Source organism: Limulus polyphemus, unplaced genomic scaffold (assembly GCF_000517525.1).
Source record: "Limulus polyphemus unplaced genomic scaffold, Limulus_polyphemus-2.1.2 Scaffold338, whole genome shotgun sequence".
NCBI classification, from domain to species: domain Eukaryota; kingdom Metazoa; phylum Arthropoda; class Merostomata; order Xiphosura; family Limulidae; genus Limulus; species Limulus polyphemus.
The window spans coordinates 579,631-586,653 of record NW_013665948.1 but is presented as its reverse complement, the minus strand read 5'-3'; the positions used below and the strand labels follow the sequence as shown (position 1 = coordinate 586,653).

Sequence of the window (7,023 nt, the reverse complement as noted above, 5' to 3'; positions counted from 1 at the left end):
CATATTGCTCCTGTGTAACTCTGGGCGAAATACTAAAACAAACTAAACAACCTTAAAGACTACAGTTCAGTATTGAAAATTTACTTTAAAATGTGGTCAAAGAAACACAATCATACGCGAAAAATCTATATTTGGGCTATCTTTTTTTCTCGAAGCAGAAGGGATTGTCGAAATTTGCGATAACATTAAGAGATAAAACTCAGAACAATTTTTTTAAATGTTTGATTTATCGTATTCATATAGAGGGCGTAATGTAAAGGGAGAGAGTTAAAGAGTTGTTTTAACAAAGCAGGATCTTATTGCGGCGTGTAAAAAAAATTATATAATACTTAGTTAATATTGTACACAAAACAGTTTTTATTAACTATTCACGGTTTGGTTTCTTTTATTATTGAGATTTAACTTATTCGAGGAAGTAAAAACAAATCAATTCGCCACTATGTTAGGATAAATAAAATATTTCATGAGATATTTTTGAAATGACAACTAACTATATGATTTGAGCATATCATAGCAATATACTACTACTTAAAGCTAATAACAGATGGCGCTTATAATGAGTGAATATTTGCTTTCCTGAAAAATACAGTACTCGTTTTCAGAGCTGAAATATGAAGTTGGTTACACTAATATATACATATTGATAATATTTTAAATACATATATTGTTTCAGTATGGAACGTGACTCTGTAAGCTAGAATATATTATAAATAAGTGTTTAATACTTAGTATTCTCTATAAGTATAAAGTTCAAAAAAACGTTCAAAACATGTGACATTAACACAACAAGAATATTTCTTCCTCTTCTTTCTTTCCTTTTAAAGTTTATTTATTTACTTTCCCTGGATCAGTGACATCGCGTTTTGGGCTCATAGTTCGATGGTTGCAAGTTCGAGACTGGCTCGCGCTGTTGTGTCTTGCCTTGAGCAATACACTTTACCCCACTTCATTCCAGTCTACCCAGCTGTATGATGGGTATCAGCTATCAGTTGTGCTGCGATGGATGGGCTGACATCCCATCCAGAGGAATAGTTAACCATTTAAATCCGCTTGTGCCATTTACAACCTGAATTCAAAAGCACCGGTTCTACATTTCTTGCAAAGGCACGGCAAGGATTTAACTTAACTAAAACTAAATCATGAACTTGCAGCTGAAAACGTAAGATATGACTGATAAGTAAAAAACATTTTAAAGAATGAAATAATACCAGTGGCGCTGCAGAATAACGTGATTCATACAAGCCATATTTGACGCCATTCAACAATATAGTAATTCTTGGAAACTTTTACTCTCATTTTCCGATTTTTAATTCAATAATATATATATATATATATATCCTAAATATTTCAGATCACTTTCCCGTGACCAAACTGGTAGCTACTCTAATAGCATTGATTAAAATTTTACAGCAAATATTCATTCATTAGTTAGCCAGGCCGCGTATTTTGTTTTACCCATCATCAAGTTACGCGCACTAAATCGTTATATCATACATGATGGAAATGAGCCTAAGTACCTCTCACCCATAAATATAGGCTACAAGTTTAGTAATATGCAAGCTATTACTAGACCTACCTAAACTATCATTATGTAGTTTATAATATAGTGTATTAAAATGATATTTATGTAAATACACATAAAATAAGCCACATTATGAATGGCTTTGGAATATATGGACTTCAAGTTAACAAGTATATCCCAGTGTAAATGGTGAACGTTTGAACATAATTGGACATGGCCCTGATAGGGGATTTGAATTCATATAATAAATACTCATGAAAACAATACCCTCTTCTATGTCGCGTTCAACATTTGACAGTGTATAAAAAATGCCGAAAAATTAAAACAACATCTATCCTGAGGGAGAAATTACACTCACAATGCGTCAGGAAGAGGGCTAGGTTGCTCCTGACCCTCCCAGATCCAAACAAGGACCTAAATCCCGATGAAGCAGAACAGTGAACTCAACCCTTTTTTGGCCGAACCTCTTTTACACACCTAAGGCGTTTTTGATTACATGGTGACTAGCTGAGAGTTACATTTTCGAGACTGTAACCCAGTGATACTTTACACGGCTTTTAGGGATAGAAAAGACTCGATTTATTTCACATATTCCAAACGAAAGATTGAGACTATTCAGTTGTACATCCGGTATTTGCTTAACAAGTGAATTGTAATATGAAAACATATGTTAACATTAGGTAGCAAAACACATACTTGGATCAAAAGAGAGCTGTAAGTCCGAACAATATCAGCTTTTATCAGCCTTGGTGTGTAATGGGTGAAACTTATGGTGTCAAAATAGTACCGTAGAATTGTATCACAATCAAATATATTATGGTATTTTTTTATTTTTTTGTAAGAAAGTTGTGTTTTGTTCGAGTCATTTGCTGTTTTTCTCTATCATTTTGAACTTAACGTGAGTCGTTCCAAGTCGTTTTACATTACCTTTGGTTATACTGATAACCATTATGTGCTCAAAGTAATCAAACTCATAATTAGATTAATTGTTCAGTTGTCCTTATTAACAATAAATCAGCCAAACACAGGTATGATGTAGTAAATAATACGAATTAATTTGCTGTTATGAATCATAGATGAGTGGCGCAAACTAGAAAACAAATATTCAAACAACTCTAAAGCAGTTCATTTGAAGATCTAATTACGTTATAAAGTAAGTTTAATAATATATATGTCATTTACCTATTTACTGCATATTAATCTTTTAATCAAGGCGATCGTTTGAGTGAATTGACTTTTGTAATTTTATTTTGTTTTTTAACGATGCATCGTTCACTTGTTCGCAACAATGATGCAACTTCCTCCTTTTTCATCATAAATTCAGAATATTTATTATGTATGCTCTGTTTGAAAACGAGATTCTGGATGTATTATGTTCGATTTTCTGTGCTGGAATAATGACGTTTTAGTTTGCTTCACATTCTCGTTAACAAGATAGTGGCCCACCTTCGTGAGAACTATGTCCCAGCTGAACATCTGTTACTTTATGTGGCAATTTGTACAACCATCTCTACCTATGTACACTTTATTGTTCATTTTGATCAAATAATTGTAAATTATAAAATGTGAGGCAGTAATGATGTTGAAGCTACAATGCTCCAATGTGTTTAAAAACAAAAACTTATTCTAACACTAACTTACACTACTGTGTACGAGAGCCGTTAGTAACAGTTACTAAATAGGCCAGAAAAACGTAAATACTTACTTATTATTTTTGTTGTTTTTAGTTTACTTATTTACAGCCAAGATATACGTAAATATAACTAAAAATTGAAAAACTTAAATGCATAAAAGCTGAGTCAATGCTTAGCCTAAGTATTAGTTCGCTAAAACTTATGTATTCCACATACACATTGACATCATTTTGCGGTACACGATCTCACATCGGCCAAACGAAAAATAGGTCCCTCTCTTAATAAATGGTACCGGAAAATCGAAATTACGATGAACAAATAAAAAATTTTTAAATATTTTATGCAATAATGGTTTGTTTGGAAGGATTTATAAAGGAAAATAGAGATTCAACTGACATAGTGTTATTGTTAACAAACATTTCAAGAGCATTTATATAGCAAATAACACAGTACTGTTGATATTCTTTGTCTACAGTATATTTAAATATAACTTTTTTCAAAACCATTATAAAATATATGTCACGTTTCAGAAGAAAAATTTTATGTCTCTTTTTTTATAATATTACTTTGCAAATGAAATTGGCAATTTGAAATAATAACAAGAAAAATAAAATATTAGAAATTTAAAACCTGCAAATAGGGATCGTAAAAAAAGTAAGTAAACAAGGCTGGAGATAGTGTAGAGTGTAGACATTATTTACTCAAACTACAAACCCCGTTTTTTGGCTCCATGCTGTTACCTAGAATTACATTTGGTGAAGTCAAAATAGGAATTTGTAGTTTGAGTAAATAATATCTACAGTATCTTCAGCTTTGTATGCTTACTTTTTTTACCATCCCTATTTGCAGATTTTTAAATTCTCAATTTTTTATTTATCTTGTTTGCTGACGTTTTTTATGCTCAACTATGGGCAAATGATTACTTGATATGGTAGATAACGTTATACATTGTATTAGCTAGCTGATACGGTTTATGATGATTTACTGTAGCTATTGACTATTTGATCGCATTAGTATTAGATGTAAAATGTTAAGCTGCAGCTGGAGTTTGTCATGGAGATTTGTTTGAGAATATAGTGAGTATTTATAGTTTCTGTGTAACTAAATTCTCTCTATATAATGCATAGCAATAGGCAAATATATCCCTAGACTAAGACACAACCCTCCACTAAGTGCGTATAAAATTTTACCAGTAGAAAAGTAGCCTTTTCAAATAAAACATCTCTTTAAATAAACCTTCGTGTCTCTTAAAGTACTTATTCTTTGAATGTGTGTAATAAAATTGAATATTATGGGTATTGGTTTTTTTTTACTCCTTCACTTCATACATAATAGAGGGATTGGCTCCCTAAAGACACAAATTGTATAATGTACAAAGCATTGAATATCTAAATGTTACCATCATCTAAGGTTCATCTGTTATTAGCTGGTAATTCCTGTTTCACCCTGTATTTAAGCTTTTAAAGGAACACGAGATATTTGTAAGAAAGCTAACTTAAAGGCGTATTGATAACATCGTTTGGACTAGAATTATGATATTTTTAGCTTATGTAAAATATATAAAAAACAAATCGACTTTTCAATACCAATACGAACTTTGCGGTACCTTGGGTGCAATATTATACCAAGACGTTTTTGTTGTAGGCTGGTAAGAGAATAATTAGAAGAATAATTTAAAAGAGCAGTTAAAATAAAGAGACAAAATAGTTAAAGAATAATTAAGACAAAAAATAAATTTGATTAGAGACAAAATCCACGAAGTTACTGAAGATATACAGAAGGGTTACAATGACAAGATTAAATAAATACAGAGAGACATATCGTACATAAAGGTTGTAATGACAAAATTAAAGAAGTGCAAAAAGAAAAAGAAATCAATGAGGTAGAAAAGAACATCAATGATGGAATAAAATATTTGGAAAGTGGATTGATAAATGCAAATATTCAATCACCTACACTTTTTATTTTCATCTGCCCAAGAATTCCAACTTACAACACCATTTACTATAAAATATGAAATAGGAGGAACGATTTTGTTTATACCATTACTACTACTGCTGCTATATCATTTGTGATTGCAGGACCTTCCAGGAGTACCAAATCCAGTTTCAGAATTTAGCTGGCCAGTTCAAAAACATCACCCAATTGAGAAACCAAAGGACCGTGATGAGAGATACCGTAAAAGGTTTTGTTTATTGGTTTGTTGAATTTAGATTAAAGCTACTACAAAGCTAACTACATTAGCCATCTATAATTAAGAAGTGATAGATTAGAGGGAATGTAGATATTCAACATCACCCGCTGCCAACTCTAATCGAATAATGGGATTGACTATCAAATTATGATGCATAACAAGCACTGATAGCTGCCTTATCCAACAGGTTTAGAGTAATACTCCAAAAGGCAGTATTCAAAGTAAAGGTCAAGAGCAGGGGAAAGAAAAGTCCTCAGTCAAACTTGCAGAAGATTTGAAAAGGCTTGCCCAATAATCATACCCAGATGAAGTTACTATTTCTCTGAACTGTGAAGTAGTTGTTTCTGTTGTATTATTTGAAAATATTTAAATTTATATTATTTTTATAATATAATTATTTCTTCGGAAACATTAGGTCTTATCAGAGTAAAATTTAAAAATAATTTTCATTACATTTTTTTTTTTCAAATTTTCTTCTACAATGACTAACCAGGATCTTAAAGATACTTTTTTGCAGAATATCATTCGCTGATCTTGTGATATTTCAGATGATCGGCTGAGCTATGTAGATGTATTGATGTTGTCATTGTATAGTTAACGTGCAGGAGTATGGGTAAAAATCAGGACGTGATTATTATCCAAAAGAAAAAAAAAATTCTTTCCCTAGCAAAAACATTAGTCATCAGAGTATACTAACAAGGAAAGTCCAAAGAGAGTACGTTTTCCTTTATAGAAATGTTTGCCTGGTAATTGATTGTACTACCTCAACAATGCAAGTTGCTGTATGGGATGTAGTAGTGTGGGAAATGTTCCTTTGGCGAGGTTGGATTTTTTATTCCTTTAGAAGGAGTAATAATCCCAAGAGTATATCTGAAAATTGTACCCTATAAACATGGCTTCTGATGGTTTGCTTGTTTGTAATTAAACACAAAGCTACACAATGGGCTATCTGTGCTCTGCCCACCACGGGTATCGAAACCCGGATTGTAGCGTTGTAAGTCCGCAGACATACCGCTGTGCCATTGGGGGGGGGGGGGCGCTTCTGATGTTCATGACGAAAAAGTAATAATCCACCAGTCACTGTGTACTCTCTACTTTGATCAATAGTATTTATCTTAATATAAAAATATATACCAAAAATATTTGGGTTTAATAAATCATTCATGCTAAGAAATGGTTTATTTAATTTGAGATCTGACAAAAAAAAACTAAACTATATCAAAATTTTGAATCGGAGTTAGAGATATGACGCTAAACGCCTAATTATTTGAAGCGTATTCAAAACTTGTACAGCTCAAAGTGATTCATCTTGGTTCTTGAAGCCTTTGGTATAGGTTATGTAGATGTTATTTAATCTTAAAGAAACTTCGACCAAACACTGTGCAGTAAATATTTTATTTCAGAAACATAGGAAATTGAACAAACACTTGTTGAATTATGAAACGTGGTATAGGTGCTACTAACCCAATTTGTGAACCTGTTATAATGTGATATTAAGCACTATATGAAATTTATGAATATAGTGAGAATAATTATCGTAATGTACTATTCATAACAAAATTTATGGACAGGTTATAGTGGGAATAATTTTAATATACTATGATAAACTACAAAATTTGTGGATAGGTTATAGTGGGAATAATTCAAGTAGACTATTATAAACTACAAAATTT

The 7,023-nt window shown here is 31.7% G+C and overlaps 1 protein-coding gene across 1 annotated transcript in view; it reads right to left on the bottom strand.

Annotated features, from left to right (window-relative positions):
• Positions 1–6,926: 6,926 nt before the first annotated feature.
• The window catches only part of LOC111085336, a 3,996-nt gene continuing 3,899 nt past the window's right edge, over positions 6,927–7,023 (bottom strand). The window contains exon 2 of the mRNA XM_022383464.1: positions 6,927–6,947. The gene's annotated coding sequence lies outside the window, so the exon portion shown is untranslated. The remainder of the gene's footprint in view (positions 6,948–7,023) is intronic.